Genomic DNA, 12,720 nt, shown 5'->3' with positions numbered 1-12,720 from the left:
AGACTTTAGGAAAGATCGATTGGCTACATCCTGTTACATACAAGACAAGTCTGATCAGACACAGATTACTACTCGATGATGACAAGCTTCTTCATGTTGTCTACAGTCAACAAAGGATCATCGAACAAATCTTTCCCCAACTCTTCCTGGGTTGACTGAGGCATAGACTGGAAGGGAACCAGTCGAACGTAAGGACCTTTCGACCCTTCAGCTTCATTACTTCTGGATCCACTAGTATTGGATGCTCCTTCAGCAGTCGCAAGAGTATGATTAGGTGCTTTAGGGCTCGGTTCGCTTGGTTTTTTAGCTGTGTCTACACTTGGCAAACTGGCAGCTAGGGTCTCGATTAACCCAATTACAGGTGACTCGGGGGCAGATCGACTAGTTCCCTCTGAACCATTCGACATCCAGTTGCGGAAGTCTTGAACTTGATCTTTTTCATGAGCCGGAAGATATTGGATTCTAGCCAAGCATGATTCTGAAAAAGAAAGCTGAGGCAAACATGATAAAATCAACAGAATATTATATACTTACTGGCCGGCACCAAGATGAGGAACTTTTCTCTGCAACAAAGATCCGGGAGTGGCCTTCCATTTCTTGCTATCACCAGAATCAGCATTTACAGAAGTCGGAGGCATACAATACCAGGACTTATAATTTTTCTGCAGAAAAAAGCCAAGAATTAGTCAGAAGATCAAAAATGATTAACTACAAGTACTCGACATGGTTTTCAAAACACGTACCCAGGCATTCTCGGGAGGATTTTGTGCCCAAAACAGATTTGGAAGCATGAAAGACTTGTCGAAGTTGTCGAGTACTTTGCAGCACCTCTTGATAACTTTAGATTGAGACATTGGCTCTGGAGACATCCGGGTGGGATCTTGTTTACCTTCATATCTAAAGGCAGGATGCTTTCGCAGCTGGATAGGTTGCACCCGGCGACTAACAAATGAGAAGACCACATGATCTCCAGTGACAATAACACGAAGAATGGCTTCAACTTGCTTGCCACCAGGTCCTTTTCTCGACCAACTTTCTTGGATTTGGGGGCGCTAGCAATCCTTTCTGGAAGCGGGGATTCAAAATTCCCAACATGGAACCAGAACTTTTTCCATTCAGCTCCTTTACCCGCTGGATCATAAGCCAAGTACTTGCCTCGGGTTTCAGGCCGGGGTACCAATTCACATCCCCCGACAACGGCAGGATTGGTGGCGTTCGGAACAGGAACAAGGAAGAAGAAATATTGAAAAAGGTGGAAATGGGGAAGAATTCCAAGGAATGCCTCACAGAAATGAGTGAAAATCGAAAGATGAAAGATGGATTGGGGAGTAAGATTGTGTAATTGGATTCCCCAAAATTGGAGCAGTTTATAGAAAAATTCTGACAAAGAAAGAGCGAGACCACGTTCCACAAAATCACGAAACATAATAGTCTCAAGGGTACCTTCCATAGGGTAATCTTCCCCTTCACCAGCACACCATTGGATCACGCCCTGGGATTGCATAAGACCCATATTCTCCAATTCTTGCACTAACGACTCGGACATCTTGCTTTTACGCCAACCTGTGGACATATTGGCGACAATTTTCTCTTCAATGTTGGATTTGTTCTTTTTGGGAGCCATCTCAGAGTCACGAATTTTGGCTCGTGGGCTACGAGAGGGGCTTTTGGAATCTAACTGAGAAGAGGTAAATGTGAATCTGAGTATGACGGTGGCCAGGAGAGCAAAGGGGTAAAACCCTTAGAAGTTTTCAACTGATTTTATATGGCATCTGATGGCAATTTCGTGAATATTTGGGATGCCAACGGATTCTTTCCTTTTCAGAGAAGTCTTCATTTTTGTCACGAGTTTACATTGATTCTTAAATCTAAATGAAGGGATTTAAATTCAAGACTCGGGGGCTGCGGAATATATGTATTATAGATTTATTTTCCAATTTTTTTGAAAAATAAAGAAGAAGAAAAAGACTGAAGTGACCCTCAGCCTGATTCTACGATTCAACCTAAGGCTCGAGGGCTACTCCATATGGAGCGCGAGTACTTCGCGCACCATATATGATCAAGATTTTGAGGCTAGAGCACCTCACAGCCTCGAAGCAATCGGAAGCACTTGGAAGATTACTCGAGGTACTCGCTTGAAGATTCAGAAGCACTCGATGAGATGTTTAGAGCACTCGGAGCACTCGAAGATATCTTCAGAAGTACTCGACGTCTGCAGGACTCGGCTACGAAGAGCTCTGGGGTTTGTCAGACCCGGGGCAGCGGGACTGCTCATAGGCGTAGAATGTTCTAGAGTAAGGGATAGCTCATGGATGTACCTTACCTCTTTTGTAACTACCCGAATAGGCGTAGAAACTAGCTGCAGTACAAGGAAACTACCCGATCGTGTTGTAGTAGGACTCCAACTGTACTCAGCTAGGACTTTCCATGTAACCCTGTCCCCCTGGATATATAAGGGCGGGCAGGGACCCCCTCGAAACACATGAACACCTAAGGCAATACAAACCACCACACAGGACGTAGGGTAGTACGCAACTCGTGGCCCGAACCTGTCTAAATCTTTGTGTTCCTTGCACCATCGAGTTCCAGAGCCGTCGATCCCTACCTACAAACCTTACTGCTAAGGGTATCCGTGAGCATACTTGGTGGTAAACACCGACAGTCTCTTCCCCAATCCACCCAAGAAGAGATGGGTAAAGATCTTTTCAACGATCCCTTGTTGACTATAGAGAATGTGAAGAAGCTTGCAGATTACATGCATTGGAGCTTCAAATATACCAAGGTAAGCCTTTTGCTGATATCGAGTAGTTGGTGACGCCTAACCCATCGATTGTTGCACTTTGTAGGAGGTATCCAATCGTTCCTTCCTGAAGTCTCAGGCTTTGTGTCAAACTATTGACAATCAGAACGCCTTGGTGAAGCAAAATGCAGAAATTGCCAAGCGCCTTGATGAGTCTCTTGCAGCACAGAATAAGATTTATGAAGTTAACCGTGAATACACTCGAGAGCTTTTTAAGATGAAACAGCAGATCAAGAGCCTTGAGGAAGAGAAAACAATGCTCCAAAAACAACTGCAGATTGCTCCGGCTTGTAAGTACTTGAATATTCTCTTAATCAGTATCTTGCAAATAATTTGATAGTCACTGAGATATCCTTGCATCAGGTTCTTCAACTGACCAAACTCGACTAGTAGCAGCAGCTCAAGTCATTGTAGATATGGTAGATTTTGAAGGAGGGTCGTCGAGTAGTAAGTCCTTAGTGGAGCGCTTAGAGGAGGCTCCCAAGAAATTTTTGGACATCATGACAACCACCTCCAAGAATTATCTGACCCATATGATTGGAATTGTCAAGTCTTACTGTCCTCAGCATAATTTAGCTCCCATATCCAAAGGAATAGCCGCTGATTGCTCTGATGAGGAATTACAAAACTATTGTAAAGAATCAGAAGTGATTGCCAAGGAGATTTTGAAGAACTTGGCAAAGTAATCTGCTTGTAACAGCTTTTGTGATCTTCTGTAAGAACTTGTCTTTGTATGTATTGCTTTTATTCTGTTGGTGTATCTTCAGAAGCATGATCTGATACTGTAGGATAAGTACAAACTACTCGATTGATCGAGTAAAATGCTCACATGGAGTAATCTCCATAGTTGATCAGTTAGGATGAATCCCGTCGAACTACCCAGATAGAAAAAACTTTGTAGAGATATCCATAAACTAGTCGAGCTAGCCAGCAAGTAGGGCATCTAACATGTAGACTGGAGTAACTACTAAGATTGACCAGTTAGGATGAACCCCGTCGGGTTACCCCAGTAGGACAAATTTTAGTAGTATCCAAAACATACTCGAGCAAGCGAGTAGTTGCACCTTTAATGAAAAGGCTAGAGTTCCTTATAATTGACCTGTTAGGATGAACTCCGTCGAGTTACCCAAGTTGGACAAACTAGTAAATGTATCCATAGACCTTCTCGAGCCAGCGAGTAGGTTTTGTCCTTATATTGAGGACAAGGATGTGGCTTGTATAGTTATCCCAATAGAAGAACTGTGTAAGCTATCCTGATCAGGTTATCCAGGTCGGTATGAATCTATGGAGATTACCCTGGTTGGAAGAACCTATTAGAGAGTAGTCCAATATGATGCTGCTAGGTTGAAAACTGCCTTTAATGTAGTCGAAAAGTTGATAGAAACCCTTGATTTATTAAAGAGATCAACTGACATCACCAAGTATCTTAGATCAAGGATACAATCTGCGCAAGTGCTTGATATTCCAGGAATTGGGTACCTCATTACCTTCTGCATCGGTAATTCTGTATGATCCTGGTCTTGTAACCTTGGTCACAATGAATGGTCCCTCCCATCTGGAATTTAACTTGTGTAGTCCTGTTTCATCTTGAATCCTTCGTAGGACTAGATCTCCTATGTTGAAAGATCTTTGCTGGACATTACGATCATGATAACGTCTAACTCCATGAAGATATCAGCCGATTGGGTCAAAGTATTGATCCTGGCTTCTTTGATTGAGTCTAACTCAAGTTGTCGAGCTTCATCCACTTCTCCTTCTTGATAGGCTTCTATTCTCAGGAGATTTTCACATGATATCTGCAGGTAATATAGCCTCTGACCCATAGGTGAGAAAGAAAGGAGATTGTCCAATCGCTTTGCTAGGCTGCGTTCGCAGCCCCCATGCCACATGGGGTAGTTCTTGGATCCACTTGCCACCCATCTTGGAGTTGGCATCGTAGAGTCTCTTTTTCAAGCCGTCCATGAACCATTTGCTCGAGGATGAGCCACTGAAGCATACTTGACCTCTATGCAAGAATTGTCGCAGAAATACCAGAAAGACAGTGATATGAAGTTAGAACCCAGATCTGTAATGATAGTGTGGGGAAAACCAAACCGGTGTATGATGTCGGAGATAAAATCCACTACTCTATTTGATGAGATCTTGACAATGGGCTTGTACTCGATCCACTTGGTAAACTTGTCGATTGCTACTAGCACATGATTGAATCCTCCTAGAGCTACAGTTAAGGGTTCGATCATGTTTAGACCCCAACAGGCGAACGGCCATGATGAAGGGATTGTTATCAGATTGTGTGCTGGCACATGAGTCTTCTTACCGAAGAATTGGCAGCCAGGACATCGTCTAACAAGGTCTTCTGCATCTGATACAGCCATTGGCCAGAAAAATCTTGACATGTATGTCAGACCCGGGGCAGCGGGACTACTTATAGGCATAGAATGTTCTAAAGTAAGAGATCATGGATGTACCTTACTTCTTTTGTAACTACTCGAATAGGCGTAGAACTAGCTACAGTACAAAGGAAACTACCTGATTATGTTGTAATAGGACTCCAACTGTACTCAGCTAGGACTTTCCATGTAACCCTGTCCCCCCGGATATATAAGGGCGGGCAGGGACCCCCTCCAAACGATCATCAACACCTAAGGCAATACAAATAACCACACAGGACGTAGGGTATTACGCAACTCGCGGCCTGAACCTGTCTAAATCTTTGTGTTCCTTGCTCCATCAAATTTCAGAGTAGTCGATCCCTACCTACAATCCTTACTGCTAAGGGTATCCTTGAGCAGGCTTGGCGGTAAACACCGACAGCTGGCGCACTAGGTAGGAGATTCGGCGAGTTCATCGGCGAATTCGATGGTCGGATCAAGCAACGCCAACAACGTGCACAACCTTTGTTTTCGGTTCTTGGGCATGCACGGCTGATGGATCGGGCGGCTTCTCCAGCCACCTTGTCACGCCCAACTCGCCTAAACCGAAAATCACTTCCCAACTCGTCGACATCCGCGAGTCTGCGGATCTCGACGAAAAAAGAGTTCTACTCGAGCTCAACTTGGATAACGCAGAAAACATGTCAACTCCAACTCGAACTCTCTGATCAGTCGAGTTCGACACAAATTCTGATTCCAAAAAACCCCACTTTTTCGAAACCCTCGGAAAATTCGCGACTGATTTAAAAACAATCAAACGTCCTAAGATCAATAACTCAGAACTACTCAATAGAGTAGATCAAGTTTCACGATCAATAAAGGGCTACATCAAACTTATAGAATCTGCCATTGGCTCATCTACATCACAGCAGAACCCAGAAGTGTCAAACCCACCACAGGAACGATCGTGTTATATGCTCTCAGGGATCGATCGAGTGGATTTTAAGCTCGCCGACTGCATTAAGATAGCTGAAGGCACTCTGCAAAATATGAAGCAGAAATCGAGAGGAGGAATCTGCGGGAGATCTGGTGAGACAAACCCCTGGATTTTTCGGATGGGGCCGTCTATCTCCAGGATACCTCAGAAACCTTCACCGAAACCTGCTCACATTCGGACTCCTGAAAAAGCCGAGTCCCCGTTCGATCAGGACTTTGATCAATTTATAGATAGTCTTGACAACTTTAAACCATTCAATGATCTCGAAGATTGGTCCGACAACGTCGCCTTGTTCATGGACGCTATGGCCAATCCACCCGAACATGCTGACTCTCTCTGGGAACTGGCCTAGCTTAAAAAGGGAAAGGCCAAAGCTCTAGAACAATCTAGCAAGTCAATTTTCGACAAACCCTGGATCAAGGAGCCTGAAGGGCTGACTCCCACTCAATCATGGCTACATTGGATGAATGAGAATGCCCTCCGCATGGAGATAGGCATCCCGCTTCTCGCTCACCCAAAACACACATATTCTAAAATCGGTGGCCTAACCGATTCCGACTCTGAGTACTCTTCCAACTCGGAGGACGAGCTAGATGACCTAATCCAGTACAGCAAACAAGTCGAGTCCAACTCGACTAAGAACTCCAAGTCCGATTAGGACTCCCTCCCTAACTTGGTCATATATGCAACGCCGCAAGGACGGACAGTGCACCTAAGGAAGACACAAGATCCCAACACCTCTGGCTCGCAGCCAACGGATCTGCCCTTCCAGCAGAGCACCCCTCAAGGCCCCTCATGGTTCGCATCTCCGAAGTCCAGGAACCTGAGGGTGATCCCATGGAGCGTCTAAACCTAGAAACTACTCCCCCCACAATCTGATGATTTCGACGAGTACCTTTCCAACAACATGGAAATTACTCCCCCCACAATCACAGAAGCCCAAGCTACTACCCAAGCAAGATCTGCATGCACCTCCTCCAGCAGTGACAGTCACTGTGCAATTGGAAGAGCAACACCCTACAGAAGATCTTTACGAACGTCATCGTCTTCTAAACCAGAAGAGGGCGTTCAGGCGCCAGCGCCTCGCCAACAGCCAGCAAGAACAGCAGGGTGACAACTACAACTACTCCAACTGTGATCTCCGCAACGTGATCAACGGTGGTCGCGACGCCCGCAACGTCATCATCTCAAGGAGAAAGGAGCGTGAGGAAATTGAGGCTTACAGCCTTCTTCCAACTATCGCATCCCAGCAAAGGCTTCAGCAGCTTTCAAGAAGCATAAGCCAGCAAGTACTCATCCTCAGAGTAAACCGCGCATCCAACATCAAGGAGAAACATCTCTTGGTAGAGCCAGGATCAACAAGACTCTACTACGCAAGTGCTTCATCCACCCGAAGAGCTCTCACACAATCTTCGAGTGTGACTCACTCCGCAAAGCCCTTGGGGCACCTCTCCTAAAGGAGACTCTACCTAAAATCTAGTCGACCACTGTATCGACTAGTTTTATCCTCGAATAATTTTATTCAGTTATGTAAACCATTGCTCACGTCTAACGGGCAACGGGTAGGTCTTAAGAGTCAGAGTCTGTCATTTTACAATTACTGTAATTTCGACAAGTCCAAAATAAGTTGATTTCCTCTGTAAATCGACTACTTGGCTCTCGCTCATATGGCAAGTACCCAATCATAAACACTACCCTGAAAGTTGCATTGAAGTAGTAATCGAGTAGTTTTTATGGTTTACTTTGAGTGATCTTACGACATTTTCATCTTGGGTAACCCGACGGGGTTCATCCTAACAGATCTGTCCTAAGAATCACTCGTCCTCGGTTGAGGGCAACTTACTCACCTCACTCGAGTAAGTTTTGGATATCCCTTCGGCATCTTCGTCTTGGATAACCTGACGGGGTTCATACCTAACAGACTTGCCATAAGGATTACTTTAGTCCTTTGTTAAAGGACACCTACTTGCTGGCTCGAGTAGGTTTTGGATACTCTTTTGGCATTTTCGTCTTGGATAACCCGACGGGGTTCATACCTAATAGACTTGTCCTAAGAGTTACTCCAGTCCTTGGTTAGGACACCCTACTCGCTTGCTCGAGTAGGTTTTGGATATCCTTTCGACATTTTCGTCTTGGATAACCCGACGGGGTTCATACCTAACAAACCTGTCTTAAGGATTACTCCAGTCCTTGGTTGAGGACACCCCACTCGCTAGCTCGAGTAGGTTTTGGATACTCTTTTGACATTTTCGTCTTGGATAACTCGACGGGGTTCATACCTAACAGACTTGTCTTAAGAGTTACTCCAGTCCTTAGGAAGGACACCTTACTCACTTTGCTCGAGTAAGCTTGGGATATTCCTAAAATATTTATGTCTTGGTTAACTCGACGGGGTTCATCCTAACAGTTCTATTTTAGAAATCAATCCAGTCCTGGCATGGTTTTAAATAGCGGGCTATAGCCCCGCTATAGCCTTTTTAGAGGATCCCCGCTACGCTATTTGTATTTGTGCCGCTATGGCAGCTATGGACGCTAAATTGGGTTATAGCTGCGCTAAATTGCATAGCTTTAGCACCGCTATAGCCTTATCCTTAGCTCAATACTATTGTTTTGGTCTTTTGGATAAATGAATATTTAATTATATGATTTTTATTATATTGTCAATTTAATTAATATTTCCATAGCCCTAGAAACATATTTATGTTTATGAAATTCGCTAATTACAATGTTTCTGTGTATCTATTACTTGTATTTTGCATGGTTTAGTAGTAAACCGCTATTTGGCATAGCCCGCTATAGCTTCCGCTATAGCCTCTTAGCCTTGGAAAAAAATATGCCGCTATTTACCATAGCCCACTATTTAAAACCATGAGTCCTGGTATAGGACATACTACTCGATAAATCGAGTAGTCTAGGATATTTTCATAAAAAGTTGTATACTACCTGGATGACCAAGCAAGGTCTATCCTAACTGGTCAACTACAAAAATCCCTCAAGGAGCACGAACAAGTTCTTGGTACTCTAAAATAGTTTAACACGAGTCTCCTGCTTGCTTAGACTACCAAGGGAGCTCCAACTACGAAATCTTTTTTTTGCCTCGAGTACTTGTCAGGTGCTACTCGCTTGCTCGAGATACAGAAAGAGTTCTGTTTTCCCTTAGTATTCTGAGTAGTTGTCGAGAGCCTCCTGTTCACCTATCTATCAAGGAACATCTTAAAGCTCCTAACTCTCCAAAATACTCGATAAGAGTTCTCCCCCCATTGGACATCAAAGTCCATATGAGCTCTGCTCTAAAAAAGCACTTCCTTTGAAAAGGAAACCCGTATTTAAGCTACGGCTTATGATACTCTTTTAGTGCTATTCCCACTTGGTTAATCCTACAGGATTGAATCCTAACCAGTTAGCACTAGACTTCTGATTCAGAACCATGCAACTCGATACTATTCGAGAATACTTTACCTCCTAAGGCACCTACGGATACAACTCTTCGTATCTACTATCACGACTGAGTAGGCGCGATGCTACCAAAACTCAGGATTTTCGAGTACAACTACTCGACACATCAAAGGATTCCACAATCCTAACACAGAATAAGTACTTAAACATTACACAAATATTCAACATTTGTTCAAAGTACTTGCGGCCCACACGCCAACTTAAATTACCAACAAGTTCAAGGGGACTCGGGCTTGTTCAGAGACTCCACTATTTGGTCTGCTACCATGCAGGTCTCTTGCAAATATTGATTGAACTGATCATCAGTGCAATCAGACTTTGCGCCCTTCCCGAGAGCATCAAGAGGAGTAGACGGCCAATAAAACTTCACCAACCCAAGTACATGTCCCACGTACTGTCGGGTAGTTGCAGAGACAAACCTTTCAAAGGCTTCGGGTACTTTATGAAGTTTCCCCGCCAATGAGAGCGGTTCGTCCTCATTCCCCTCTGGGATCTCCATAATCTTTACAATTTCTTGGGCGGCATCCCTCACACTCCTCAGCTCCACGAGTTCTTGTTGCATCGTGTCCCGAGATGCTGACAGGTCCTTGAGTTGCTAAAGAGTGGTCATGACCTCTCGGTCAGAGTCCTCCTTGATCTTCTTCAGTTTCTCAATTTCATCTACGTTTCGGTACATAACCATCTTTAGATCCAGTACCAAGCTTTCCTGAATCTTCAAAGATTTTGTGCAAGCTGTGTATAAACCTTATAAACACCAGGCAGAACAACTAGTTGAACGCATAATATATGCTATAGACTAACCTTTCTTGGCTTGGGAGAGCTTCTTAAGCTTCCCTTGGAGAGCAACCATCTCGGATGAGAGTGTCTTCACCCGCACTCTCAGAACATTTAGCTCTGAATCATCCTGGGCTTGGCCGCCCTCCTGCCCTAGTACTTCCTGCCAAGGAATAAAAGCACAAAGATCAGTATGCACTACTCGATCTATACTTAAGTACTTGACATATTCGACTACGTACTCCCATAAGCTTGAATGCAAGTTTTAGCTTCTCTTGCGGCAAAACACTCCCCGATGGAATCTAGGAAGTACTTGCCCACACTTCAGAAATTGTCTTCTTTGGCGCCTCTTCGATCCTCCCCACAGTATCCCCAAGACTTTTGGAAACTACAGGAAAAATTGCTACATAATCAAATTAATAGCAAAGAAAAGTACTTTCTCAGTACAAAGTGGTACAAGTTTACCTGTAGGGGTCTCTTCCGGCTGCTTTTCGTCGCCTCCCTTAGGAAGCTTCTCGCCATCCTTCTCCGCCGGAAGCTTGTCACTTCCACCGCCCTCCAGGAGCCCTTCATCGCTCCTCTCGGTACCAGGAAGCGGCGAATCCCGAAGCATGGAATCCACCATGGCTTCAGTCTCACGAGCACTCATCTCGGGAGTACTCGGGGGCTTCTCCAGTGCCGATATGGGGGCTGAGTCGTCCTCAGTCCCCCCACTCGCCCCAGGAGCGTGTCACTGAAAAGACAAATTAGCTACTCGATACAAAGACCAATCCTACAATTATAAGTTTTATGGAACTTACATAGGTGCCCTCTTTATGGCAAGTGCCTTGACGCCAAATTTTCGGGTAGGCCTCAAAATGACGGCCTGCTTACCCGCATCATCGGCTTTATCCACATTGGAACTACTCGCCGGAAGAGTAGTCCCAATCCCCTTTAATGGGTCCACTGTGGTGGAAGGGACGGTTTGTCTCACCACAGCATCATCCCCAGATGCTGAGGTCCGTGGCATCTTAGCCGCCGGACTTGAACAAAGGAAAGAGTTCAAATAAAAACCAGCAAATCAAAGATAGAAGTACTCGATTGCAAACAAACTAGCCATTTACCTGTCGCTAGTAGTTTGGGAGGAGCTGCGACGCTTCCTTGCCACCGACTGAGCACCCCTTGTGTGCCCGGTCTGGGTATCCATACTTGGAGTAGGGCTTAGCTCCCTGTCACTCCCCTCCTTAGCCGCCTCCTCATCTGCATAACCAAGGCTAGACATCAGTACTGTTTATATGAGAATTCATATGAGCATACTAGAACTTGGTTGACTGATTGAAAAGCGCATGGAAGAATAAAAAGGCGAATAAATGCCTGGTGGTGAAGGACTACTCTTAAAGCGCTCCACGTCCTCCTACAGAAAGCAAATTCTATCAGAATCAAACTAAGGTAAAGTACTCAATTACTATAGATCGACTACTCTTATCAAGTACCTGCTTTGGAGGACTCGCAGCTGAAAATGTATCAGGAACAACAGGAACTTTCTTTACGTCCCTGAGTAGTCGTTGTACTCGACTAAACACTTTCTCATCCGAGATCTCTTCCTCCGAGTACCATGATGAGTCAGTTGTTCCTTGATACTGGAAACCAAGTGTTTCCCGAGCCTGCAACGGTTGGATTCTATGCTTCATCTAGTCAAACATGACTGCTTCACCAGTCACATTCTTGTGCCTAAGATCAGCAATGCATGCGAGTAGCTCAGGAATTTGGCTCTCGTCGACTATTTTCTTTTTTCATTCGGGCCATTGGATTGGAGGGCTTGGAGTAATCGAGGGGACACTCTCCCACTGGTTCTCTACACAGAACCACCTAGGTTTCCAATCGATTACTTTATTGCTAAGCTTATAGGGGATACAAACTTTATCCTTCCCCTGTCTAAGTTGAAGACCCGCACCACCAACTACATCTAAAATGTAGGAATCTGGCTGCGGTTTTAAGTGGAAAAGGAATCGAAAGAGTTCAAAATGGGGCTCGATGCCCAGAAAAGCTTCGCACAAATGCACGAAGATAGAAATGTGAACAAAGGAATTGGGGGTCAAATGGTGGAGCTGGATCCTATAGTAGCGCAGGAGCCGAGAGAAGAAAAACAAACAAGGAAACCCCAATCCCAGTTCCAAGTAAGGTGCAAAAGCAACAATTTCCCCCGTACTCTCATACAGATGATCCTTACCCAAAGCAGGACGACATGGGATAACAGATCTGGGAACCAAAAGACCAACCGAAACTAAGGCTTCTAGATCAGATTCGGAGCACTTACTTGTGTTGCATCCTTCTTCATGGGT

The sequence above is a fragment of the Panicum virgatum genome, chromosome 2N (assembly GCF_016808335.1).
Source record: "Panicum virgatum strain AP13 chromosome 2N, P.virgatum_v5, whole genome shotgun sequence".
NCBI lineage: Eukaryota > Viridiplantae > Streptophyta > Magnoliopsida > Poales > Poaceae > Panicum > Panicum virgatum.
This window is presented reverse-complemented; position numbering follows the sequence as displayed.